The 12,845-nt window shown below is 41.9% G+C and overlaps 1 protein-coding gene across 1 annotated transcript in view; it reads right to left on the bottom strand.

The window, feature by feature from the left end:
• kcnj5 (potassium inwardly rectifying channel subfamily J member 5) overlaps positions 1 to 8,356 on the bottom strand; it is a 29,819-nt gene extending 21,463 nt beyond the window's left edge. Inside the window, exon 1 of the mRNA XM_084717216.1 lies at positions 7,947 to 8,356. The gene's annotated coding sequence lies outside the window, so the exon portion shown is untranslated. The remainder of the gene's footprint in view (positions 1 to 7,946) is intronic.
• Between the last annotated feature and the right edge of the window lie 4,489 nt (positions 8,357 to 12,845).

Raw genomic sequence — 12,845 nt, 5'->3', positions numbered from 1 at the left:
TGACATTGATGGTGCAAAGCAAAGGGCAGAGTGACGTGACAGGCATCTGAGCAGGGAGAAGACAGACAGACGGACGGACAGCAGAGGCGCGGGACACACACAAAGCTTCTGAAAAAAACCTTGCTGAATACATTAAAGGGGTTGCAAGGTCTCGCTTTCTGACTCATTTTAGGTTCTCTCATGAATTAAACATGGCTCCCCGGAGATTGGTGAACTCCAGACCTGTGTGTATTTTCAGCGAGGCTGTGATTGCGGTGTCTGTTCGCAGCGGCAGACTCAACAAGCCCAAATGAGAGGTGTTCGAACATGGATACCAGCTGGGGTGTTTTATCTTGGCGCTTTAAGAGGGTAACAAGCATTTATCTTGTTACCGGGAGAGTGACAGGATGCTTTGGCTGAATTGTGTTTGTGTCCTGATAACAAGAGCACTCATCTGTTGTGCTTAAAGCCAAGGGGTACTAGTAAACCAGGGAACTTGCTTCCTAAGGGATATCTATAGGACATATATTTTCCTTATTTGCTGACGCTGCATGCTGTAAATAATAATCGGCACAGAGCACAGCAAAATGTGCCTTTTTTCCTTTCTAACCTGTGGCAAGCTCTATAATTTTCCCCTAGGGCCAGCTGGTATTCTACTGAATAGCACTTGCTCCGTGATTTAATTTTCTCCATTTTCAGAACTTCAGAAACTTGTGTTGTCAGCTCTGTGTGCAGCTCGGAAAGGTAAGGACTGGCCTGGAGCTGAGCCAAGAGAAGGTTTTTTATCAATACTAATCACTACTCTAATAAAGCCCCTGCTACAGATTAATTACCTGAATTATAATTCTCACTTGATCAACATAATTGTAAACTGTTTCATTCCCTGAATTACTCTTTTTTACTTCTCATTATATGGAGGTAATCAATTTAGTTTTCTAGCCTGTGGAGGAAACTTTGTTTCCTGCTTAAAATTTCCACAGACATGCTTGTTTTGCAAAAGCCAAGAATGCTGATTGCTGCTGTCGGGTATAAGTATCTCCAAAATTGTTAACTTTTCAGGAATGAAAAAAAAGAAAAAAATCAGCACTATTTCATTTTTCGGTAACCCTTCTATACACCAGCAGGCTCTGACCTGACAATTGTGCTTATGCCGCTGAGCATGACAGGGTTACAAATGGCAGTAAGATGTTGCAAACTCAGCAGGATCCCTTAGTTTACAATACAAATTTGGCTATAAGTGGGCACTCATCCATACGTTTTGAGGTCATAGCTTGCAGTTTTCTGTCGGTTCATCAAATACAGTGCTGACACGGGAGAGACGGAGCAAGAGGCAAAATAGAAAGAGGAAGAAAAAGGAAAACAACAGAAAGGTTGCAGCAGGGCTTAGCTTTTAAGAGTATTGAAACAGCAACTATATTTACCGAATCACTGCATCTGATAGATATCTGCACAGCTTATCTGCTGTCTCTGCTCCTCAGCCATGGAAGCGCCAGAACTTTCTATTTCCTTGATTCCCTCCCCTCCGTCACGCCTCCCCTTGAGTGAAAGCAAAGAGTCATAGTTACCGGCCCTGTCATGATTATGTCCCAGGCTAAGATTGGCCCATAAAATAACATGGCTTCATCCCTATCTCTGCTCACTTATGACACTTTGAGGTCGGGCGGGTCAAATGACTAAAAACGTCCCTGGCTAGTTTGGCTCCAGGCCCAGCTAACACACACGCACATACACTCACACACACACACACACACACACACACACACACACACACACACACACACACACACACACACACACACACACACACACAAACTTCATACTGTCCCTCCCTCCCATTTCCCCCTTAATGCCTGATAGTGAGCTGAGTGTATCCAGTTGTGTCCTTCTCATGGATGACCTTCTCTGGAGTGACATTGCTGCAACGAGACGTTTGACTCACACTGGAGAAACAATTTCCCTAATGATATGTCCAACTCTCTCTCTCACACACACACACACACATGCACTCTCTCTCTCTCTCTCTCTCTCTCTCTCTCTCTCTCTCTCTCTCTCTCTCTATTCCTCACTCAGTCTCCATCTTACAGTACAGTTTACACACACACTTAGAAAAAAACAGTAGGTTGCATTTTATTTCACAATACATTATTAAGACATAACAAGCCATACTTTCTACCAAATTGGACAAAAAAACATAAATAACATGTTTTTATTGGACAGTCGTTAGACCTTCATTAGACACTATACACCTACAGCAGAACTGTCCTGTAAACTATGTAGTATTTCCCACTGTTAGAGACATATTATACTTTATTAGAGAGTGCTTACACATGACAACAGAGCTGTACTGTAAACCAAAGCATTATCACATTAACTGCCTATAGTATGATAGTAAGTCAACCAAGGATAAAATATTTCTCTACATCTACAATTTTGCCTTGTTGGATGTGATTTACATATTGTGTTTGAATGGGGAAGCAGTGGATATGTGGTTTCACTTTAGTTTACAGTACAGTTATGCTGTAATGTGTCCCTAATTACCCTCTAAAAAACATAGGGTCTACCAATGGCAAATAACATGCTTAAGTTTACAGTAACGTTCTGTTATAATTTGTTCCTAATTACCCTCTAATAAAATCTAATAAAGAGTCTAACAGTGAGAAATAATGAACTTCAGTTTACAGTACAGTTCTGTTGTAACGTGTCCCTAATTATCCTAGTCTAATGAGGATCTTATACTGTCTAATAAAGAACATATTTCTAGTCTTTGTCTGATACAAAGTTCAGCTTATTATGTCTTATTAGTGAAGCATTGGGTGTAAAAAATATACTTTTTCTAGTTTTCATTGAATTTGATACAAAGTACGTCTTGTAAAGTTTTATTACTGTACTGTCAAATAAAGTGTGACCAAAAAACACAGCTGTTCAAGCCATGAACAGCTGCTATAGCTGTTATATTGTAGTTGATGCACATTTCAGATCTGCCTCACTCCTACTGTAAGATGAATATGTTTAAAAAAAAGAAAAAAAAAAAAAGACAAGATTTCACATTTGCTGCTGAGTGCAGCTTCAATGGGATTAAACCCCAACACCTACTGGAGCCAAATAACACCCTCTTCAACCACGCTGGCCTGGAGCGTGAGAGATGTGATGGAAAGAGACATGAGATGTGTGAGGTTTGGTGGCTGGGCATGTTCCCCAACACCCTGTTTCTATTTCTTATCAGGCGTTTCTGTCAGCCTCTCGCTGTGATTTACAGCTTCAGATCCCAGATTCGCTGTGCCACTGCTCTGTCTTAGAAGGCAGTGACAGCTGAGGAACAAATTGCAATGAGAGGGGAGTATGTGGAGATGAGCACAATAATATATGATTTCACAGTATGTTATATAAGAAACAAATCTGTTAATTGTTTATAAATCAGATCCACTTATACATATCCCACTATACTGGTTCATTAATCTTCTGCTTCACCTCACTGTAGAGGACACGAGAGCAGGGGAGGATGGGACGAGGGAGGATGGGAGGCCATGAGCAGGCTGGGGCGGGGCTGCAGGGCTAGGCAGTGCATGGCGAATGCTGGAGGAGCCAAAGGTCAAATGGTCTTGATTGGAATTCCCGACATGCTTGACTGTGTCCCCGTGCTTGTCCCTTTGAGGAGCCTCCTTCTCTATAGTCATCACATGCCAAGTCAGAATAAAATGAGATTACGACCCCACAGCTCCATGTTAAAAATCCTCAGCCCAGCTCGTCTGGCAAAGCAGCTGAGTAAAGCATCCCTTTGCTCAGTGCATTTTCTGACAAGGTGTCCTTTAGTGATGAGCTTAAACCACCACTGCCGACAGCAGATGACATGGTGTGAATGTGAAGCAAGATGGTGTTGAAAAAAGTGCTCCGCAATCCCTTAATATTTAAGAAAAACGCAATCTTTAAAAGAAGAAGCATGTCAAATAAAAAAAAAAATCCATGCTGTCACTCTACAGCCTTATTAACCATAAAATATTTCTCTTTTCTCTCTGTGTTAATGAGCTGCAAATTTACGGGGATGTGCTTCCCCTGGGGTGATGGATGCTCACGCTTCATAGATGCTTACGTAAAACCTGTAAAAAAAATCCCTCCAGATGTAGCGTTCATTTCCTCCATCTTAATGATACTGCAGTGATAAGCAACCTTGCTTTTTATCAAATGATCAAAATGAACCATGTGCATGTATCGTATGTCCTCTATTTGCATTGCACATGAAGCTAAATTGTCCTTGCACTATATGAATCAGGGTACACTGTGAATTTATCTGAGCTGCCAGTGTGTCCGTGCGTCAATGTATTCATGGGCATTTGTTATTCTGGCCAATTAACTGTGACTGTGGTTGTGGTGTTTTTGTTTTTACATCGTATAAGAAACTAAACAATATCCAAATCAGCTTGCATGTGTGAGCTGTTACACTCAAAAGTGCTATGCACCATATGAATGCAAGAATCCTGTAACACAATAAGCATAAACCCTCATCTGATTTAGTCAAACTTGCCTGATCTGCATACTTATCAGCTGGTCAGGAGACATCAATGCATCTCCGCTATTGTCTGCCATGCTTAACAAAGGAGTCCTCAGTAAATAGTACAAAGGATCCTCCCTTATTAAAATAACTCCAGATAAAGGTGGGTTTAACCCCACTGGCTAAGCCAGGAGCAGGAGACACTGTAAAACTTCCATTCATTCCACATAACCTCCTCCTGCTGCTGACAGATAAGAACATGAGCCATTATGAAGATTCTTAAGAGCCGGTCAACCTGGACATGGGATGTATACTGCATGTTCACACCTGTCAAAATATAATCTGTGATGGATTATGATAGTCTTTCTGGCAGCAAGGTAGTTTTCATACAGAGTTACAGTGTGTATTGCACCTGGGTGAAAACACACATGCATCTCTTTGGCTAATCATACCTGACAACCTTAGTCCAGCTATAAACAGCAACAAATTCACTGATAACAAGCATTTGAAATAGTTACAGGATCTCCCTGTGGGAAAGTGGGGTTTGAGTCCTGTTCTGGGAGAGTATTTTTTTAGTCTAGTGTCTAATTATAAATGAGTGTTAACTACATTTCTAGACTAAGTTGCCTTATCACTTAGTTTTCAGTCACAGTTTGTTTAGATTTAGGCAACAACACTGTTTTGTCAGGATTATGAAACTATCTTGGTTCAATGTATGCCACAAAACTACTTGGTTAATTGTAAGCAACAAAACTACTTAGCAACAAAAGTATTTGGTTAAATTGAGGCAACAAAACTACTTGGTTAGGTTTAGTTTTGTCTCTGCCATGCAGGTGTAAATAGCCACACTGGCTATTTACATCCCAGGTGCAAATGGTATTCTTGGCTATGGATACCTGGGTGCTTGTCTCTGCCATGCTAGGTCTATTTACACCCTCATGATGCAAATAGCAATGGCTCTTCTACTTTGGGTGCAAATAGCATCTGCCTCACTGATATTATTTCCAAACCACCTGTATGGTATAAGTATTGCTAAAGATTCTGACAGATGCTGAGAGCAAAGTGGCTTGAAACAAGCAGCCATTTTTACTTATTTGTTTATGATTTTACAGACCCGAAACCCCAAGCTGTAGTTTCTGCCCTTATCTCTGACAGGAATGTGTGTATGTGTATATAGTGTGTGTATATAGTTCCATGTCCATTTGTGTTGGTGTAGGCGTGTTGGCCAAACAGAGAACAAAGAAGTGATCTCTGAAACAGTCTCAAACAGCGGGTGAAGGTTTGTTTGAGCCGCAGCTCCATGCAATGTATCAACTTTACGTGTGAGAGGAGGACTGCAAGAGAAATGCATGGATCGTGAAATCGCTGCTGAATCAATGAGTGGGTCACACCATAAATCTAGCACAGAAGCATCGTAGGTGATACTTTAAAACACAGTAAACACAGGGGCTTGAATTTGGTTACGGATTTATGAGGGCATAAACAGAGTGATTTTCCTTGGGGGATTACAAGATTGTGTAAGAAAATTTTATGCTGCTTGTCTGTCTCATGCAAACACCAAGAGACTGGATTGTATTCATAAACAGCTCACAAAGTGCAAGGCTATGACTTTTGCATTATACACAAAGTTATTTTTCAGAGAGGGAAGAAGAACTGAAGGAGAATATACATGTCAACTCATTCCGTAGCATAAATAAAGCATCTTCATGTAGGTTTATCAACAGCCCTGGAAAAATACAGTATTTTTATGCGGCACTCTGACATACACACACATTTTCCAGAGCACTAAATACAGAAAAAAAATCTTCACGCCTGGCTAAGCTCTTGACACAAATGCGCCGCTGCGGTATTAGAGAATGTGGATCTGCTTCAAAAACTGAGCTTTGCCTACATCCCCTAGAGACACACAGTCTTGACTAAATAAACAGATCCAATTAATTATTCACACTGTCGTTTCTTTTGAGAGTCTCCTGCTGAGCATTACATCTGCCCTTTGCCCTCTTTTGTCCACTTGTTAGGGAGATCAGGATGTGGATAATAACCAAACAGGAGGGGAGCGAGGTACACAGCGCTGAGTTGCAGCTACAATGATAGTGCTGATAAAAAGGTCAAAAGGCCATCCTTCAAAAACCATTACATCTTAGCTGTTAGCACTCTCTTTCACACTCTTTAAAGAGCCAATCACGGATCAACCAGCTGTGAGCAGGGTCATGGTAGACTGCAGCCCAAAAGTGCAGCAAATAGGCAGGTTTTGTTGCAAAGAAATCATTCCGTCAGACTTGGCTTTCCCTTTCCTTTCGCTCCATTGGGTTTGAGTTAAGAATATGTAAAAAATATATATGTATATATTGTTAATGACGTGAGCAGAGATGGAGAAAAGATATTAAAAAATGATGACTGAGTCCACTCGCCGTCTTGCCATTCTCTGATGAGACAATACCATGAAGGACAGGAGCTCTGGGGGAACTGTGCTCGATTAACGTGGTCACTAACCCCACTGCATTGTCATCAAAGTTTTACAGCAACAACTCTCCAGATGAGTGCACTGAACTATGGTCGAGGAGAAAATAGTGGTGTACATCAGACATTAAAGCTAGCAGCCCTAATCCTCAGCCCAGGGAGAGTGTTTCAAGGGAATCAATATAAATGATTTTCTCTCACTGCTTTTGGTGTGTAGCCTACAATATTCATGAAAACACTGCCAACAGCTATCAAAAATGCGTCCAGTGCTTTGTGTCCTGCTTTCATTGAACATATAAAGAAACGTGTAAAAGCTGAAACATGCTGATGTCCTCCTCCGCTAACACACAGGCTCACACTCACAGTAACACACAGATACATGCACATTAACGCCAGGTTTGCTCCCGCTCCTGCCACGCTTGTAAAACTCCTGCATTGCAACTGAGAGAACTACGGCGAGTGTGCACAAACAGCGGGAGTGTTGACAGGCTTTTCTCTGCTTGCGTCAGAGAAATCCATTGCCTTTTTGATTACCCTGCCCCCGCCATGAGGGCACGGAGATGCATGGTGATGATCTATGCATCTCTGCAGTGACATGAGATGAAGAAGGCAAGATGTGATGGTAAAATAACTGACGGAGGAGGGCAATCCAGCCACTTTTCCCCCATCATCACCTTGCTTTTCCTGCTCTCTTGCTCTTGAAGTGTCTTGCAATGTCTTCTCTTTTGCTATCTGTCTTTGCCTCCCTGACTCTCATAGTTTCTGATCTTCTTCCAAGTAACGCACACTTTTTATTTGGCGAGCCGCTCCAGATGGATTTGTGGCTGTGCAATGGAACACATAATGCAATCACAGTGTGCAATGCCATCCACAGACAAATTGAGAGGAGGCAGCTTGTACGTGGAGCCACGGTCGTACCATGCATCAGCGGCTTTAAAACCTCCTCCTCCTCTTTTTGCCTTCCTCCCTCCGTCTCTTTTCCTCTCTGCTTTTTCCTCCATCAGCCGTGCACAGGGCTTACCTTCAGGTCTCTGCAGGAGTAGCTGGCAGGCTCCCTTCGAGGCATTTCACAGCTGCTCTTCTCCCCAGGACTGCGCACTCCTTTCCTGGCTTTGTTCAATCAACAACAGCCCTCCTGCCTCTCTCCTGCCACCCAGCTCCTTCTGCTCTTCACCGCTCTCTATCTACTCCTGTGTGAGAGGGGGGTCTGTCTGTGCGTGCGTGTGTGTGTGTGTGTGTGTGTGTGTGAGGGAGGAGAAAGAGAGAGGTAGAGTCAGAGTGGGTGAGAGAAGAGATGGAGAGGATGCAAATATGCGTGCGCTCTCTCTTGAATGCTCCTCTCTTCTCACTTCCACACAGAGATTGGACCTCTTGTCTCTCAGGATTTGTCCTTTATGAGAGTGTGTGTTTGTGCCTATTTGCACGGAGCCTCAGCATCCGTGTGTGTGTGCATGTGTGTGTGTGTATACATCCACCACATGGCTCCCTTCTCTCTGCTGCAACGGCAAAGAGAAATACGTGTAAAAAGTCAAATATAGTGGTGTAGCGAGAAGTAGGAAATAGAGATGAGTGCATGTGTGTGTGTAGACAGGAAAGGAGTGATGGTGAGGAGGAGTGTGGTATAATCAATTGCTCCAAAACTGCAGTTGAAGAAAAATCCCTATGGGTTTGAGAGAGATATAAAGTGGAAGTGGAGACAAGAGTCTTTGGGAAAAAAAACACGGAGCAAGACAAAAATGAGCAAAAGAAAGATTAATAAAGTAACAAAGAGGTACGGGAGGAGGGCAAAAATAATGAGGTAAAAGGGGAGCAAGTACAAAGGAGCAGCAGTTAGATGGAGATAACGGGGGGGAAGGGACATCTTGACCCAGAATTTCTGGCCTGCAAATCAGGTTTGGTGTAACTTTCACTACAAGCAGTTCCTAACTTACAGTAAGTGACACTCACTGAATGAGCTGAACTGACCTCAGCTTGGGCACATTAGCTTCACATTACCCATGATAATGGGCAGTGTGCCCATAAACCATGGCTCTGATGTAAAATAAATTTGTGTATCTTAGCAGCAGAATGAAGAGCGTGGGCTCATTTATTTCACATATTTTAAACTGTGTTCAGCCACACGGACTTTTGGTCTCTATGATTGGGAAAGGTGTGTGCACTGTTGAAAAGGTTACTGTGAAAACTACAGATTACTGAATACATGCCCTGAATTGTATTTTGCAATGCATAGACCCTTTTTGCACTGATGTCACTATGTTAGCTTGAAGCAACATAAAAGAAAAACTGGAGGCAAACAGAAAAAAAAAGAAAACACCTCATTTAAACTCAACAGACAGAAACAAAATGAAACTAACCCATCTTGTTCAGTCTTTCCACTATTTCAGCAATCACCAACTCTGATTTGGTCTAAATAAATCCTTAATTTACCATGTTAGATGTGGAAACAGTCTGTTTCTACAGGCTGTTTTCCTCTCCCTCGTCGCCCTGACTCAGCACACCGTACTCCAGCCAACAGCAGCGTCCTGAGACGGCACAGCTTGGAGCGGTGCCTGTCACTGTCACAAGCCCATTAGGTTAGCAAATTAAAATGACAAATATTGCCCAAAAAACAACAGGACTCGGCCAACTGCTGATATATTTGTACAATCACCCAGCCCTTTAGCAATTGTAGAAAGATCATCCATCCGTTGAGTGAGTGTGTATGGGTTGACCAGTCTGCTCCCATTGATAAATGTTCTATTTCAAGTAACACTGGCGGCCCTGAAGAGTGTGTGACTGTACATATTCAGAAGAAACAAGCCAATAAAAGTAGCTAGTGAATGTTAGCTAACATTTAGGGAATAATTTTGGGTCCATCTAAGCTGTGCCCTCAGAAAATGGCATTTTATTTACCAACAGAAAAAGCATCTTGCTAAGCCCATTTGTATGGGTCATGCTGAATGTAGTCAACACGCGCTTTTTAGATGCCTTAGTTCTCACTGGATCACAGAGAGCAACTTATGCATGCAACACAAGTCCAAAGAATATAACACAAATCTTGTGTTAAATAAACTCATCGTTTTTGTGGCTAACAATTCAGCAATTCAGCAAACTAATTACCCAGGTAGTCAGCCAAACAAACAAGCAGGTCAAGTCAGTTTTTATAGCCTAAAATCACAAACCGACTCTGGGGACATTCACAGACTGAACACCCGCTGTCCTTAAAGTTAGACCCTCATTAGCATGACAGAGCACACTAGCATGACAAACAAGAACTTAAAGTTATTCCGAGGTTATGGTGAGCAGATTCCTAAAAATGAAAACCATTGACGTTTCCAGTTTGGCTGTCAATATAACATTAAAACATCCAATGTTATTATCGATTAAATAGAAAAGGTGGGAAATTCCAGTTTCATTTATTTTGACCATGGTAACTGTTGTGCTGTAATAAACTGTGGTGCAGACCAACTGATAAAATTAGGTTCTAACATTGTAAACCTTGTCAGAAAATCATACTTTATGGTACAATGGTGAGTGAGCAAATGGTAAACTATGTTCTTGATACAAGATTTTAGAATTTACATTTACACCTTTGCTTTTCTTACTTTGACATCAAAATGTCTCTAGTAAAAGAAATAAAAAAAAGTAATGAGGAATTAAATAAACATACAAGATCATTTAACTTTAAACATCCATTTTGTTGATTCATTTGATACTTTCTAGCTTCTGACTAAGTTTTCCACAGCAGTTTTCTCTAAAACTAGCGTGAGCATGCAGTTCCTAGAAGAGTGATATGAAGTTGACCCCCAAAAAGCACAGCACAATTTAGACGTCAACTGCTAGGTTCTGCTGCCCTTGTCTCTCTTGACACATAAAGTGTGATTTCACCTGCAGTCTGTTTTTAACTGTTTTTAACTAAATAAAAATGGGGACATTTCAGGGGACGGCTCCAGCCAGGGATGGACCACCAAAACTGTGGACTGTACCCAGAAAATGGGGAGATCTTGTCACCCTACTCAAGGTGCTTCTTCACATTTGATGTGGAAAGCAGCTCTGGTGAGGAGAGCACCATAATATTACAACCTTCTTGACCATTTATGTGGGTAAAATGTTCTTTATATTTCCACGCCAAACAATCATTCCTGACTACGTCCTGGCTGTGAGTCTCCTTTCGTCTGCTATATTGCAGATGCGCTGCACATGCACTAATTATTGCATTTTTTTAAAAATCTGTTTATGGGAAATGCATGCCTCATATGAACTAAAATAAATTAAGTAATCCCTCCTAGTAGTTTATCTTTAAAGATAGCAACTATATTCACAATTCCACCGATTTAAACTAGCTGTAATGAAAAACAAGTACTCACATTTTGTATTTGAAATACGTATTTTAAATCCTTGTATTCCAAATAACTCCCAACCCTGGGTGTGTGCATGAGAAGACATACAATACAGACAAAGACAGATGGATGGATTCTTGACATTGAGATGTTATTAGGCATAGAGAAAATTGAATGTAGTCTTGACATAACAGAGGAGGAGTAATGAGAGTGAGAGCAAAGAGACAGAGAGATAGGGACATGATGATAAGTGGGGGAGGAGCAACACAAGCAGCTATCACCAGAAAGGCTCTTCATGTACTTCCTGCATTGAGTTTGGGAGGAGATTTATGACTCTGCAGCCCCCCTTTGTTCCCACATGTGCCAACGCTCCCCTCCCCTCCTCTGTCCCTGGTGAGTCGCAGGGGTACAGCGAGATGCTTCCTCTTCTCCCAGCCTCCTCGACCAGCCGGGGAGCCAATGACAGCGGATTACAGAACATCAAGGAGTGAGGCTGCAGTAATGAGGAGCTGGGGATTTGGCTCAGAGATACAAGTTCTGGGCCACGCTCACAGCCGCTCCCGAGGTAGCATTGTGCTAATCTCAGCAGTGATCATGAAGTGTTGGTGTTCTTAATTGTATAAATTCAGGTCCTTCGGCGGCCGCGCCGCATGGATCCTGCTCGTGGATCAGCCCCTGGTGACTGCCAGTCGTTCAGATCCAGGGCATTTGTAATTATTTCCCCTCCTGAGGTTACACCATTATTGATCAAAGCCCCTCCACCTTATTGCCTCTGCTGTTCCATTCAGTTGTAATCCATTCACTTGACCGCACCACCACACATTAATCACACATCACACATTAATAAGGCTCCTTGGCACACTCATTATTGCAAGAGCTCGGAGGAAACTTTTGTACAGTGTGCCACCATTTGCATAATGTGGATAACACAACATAATAGGCTCTTCATTGGTTGTTTAATAGACGATCCATAAGAATTTATCAACCTGTGGGTTATCTTGTTCAGGTGAACAGCAGGATGAAGATGCCTCATACAAATAGTAAGAATCAGAACCACAATCAGCTTTACCACCAGGTAGGTTTTCACATATGAGGAACTGACTTTGTTGTTTTGCTGCTTAATCATAAACACAGTCAGGAGAAAAATACAGATAAGGGATAATATACAGTGGTCAGGTCATTATTGTGAAATTAACTTCAACAGGATGATGCAGGACTTGCACCATGGCTAAAAAAATCAATAAATTGACACACATTATTAATTTAAAAATGATTTTATTGAAACAAAAAGGTTTAGATCACTCCTCCAGAGTCTGTGGTCAGAACTGTGTCCATATGGTCTGTTAATCATAACGACAGTCTAAGCTCACACAAATCACATATTTAACACTACATGCCCAAAATGTGTAGACCTACACTCAACATATTTTATTTAAATAAGCAGTAGTGCAGACCCATTCAAATGGCGGCCTGCGGGCCACATGCGGACCAGAAGCAACCCCTGAGTGTCCCAGTCCATGGCCCAACCACAAAAGCAAAAAATCGGGAAAAGTGTGTTCTGTGAGCCTACAGATATTTCTACAGAAATTTCTACAGTAGTT

Source organism: Lutjanus erythropterus, chromosome 4 (assembly GCF_056507025.1).
Source record: "Lutjanus erythropterus isolate fLutEry1 chromosome 4, fLutEry1.hap2, whole genome shotgun sequence".
NCBI lineage: Eukaryota > Metazoa > Chordata > Actinopteri > Lutjaniformes > Lutjanidae > Lutjanus > Lutjanus erythropterus.
The sequence above is the reverse complement of the archived record's forward strand: the minus strand, read 5'-3'. Positions and strand labels throughout refer to the sequence as shown.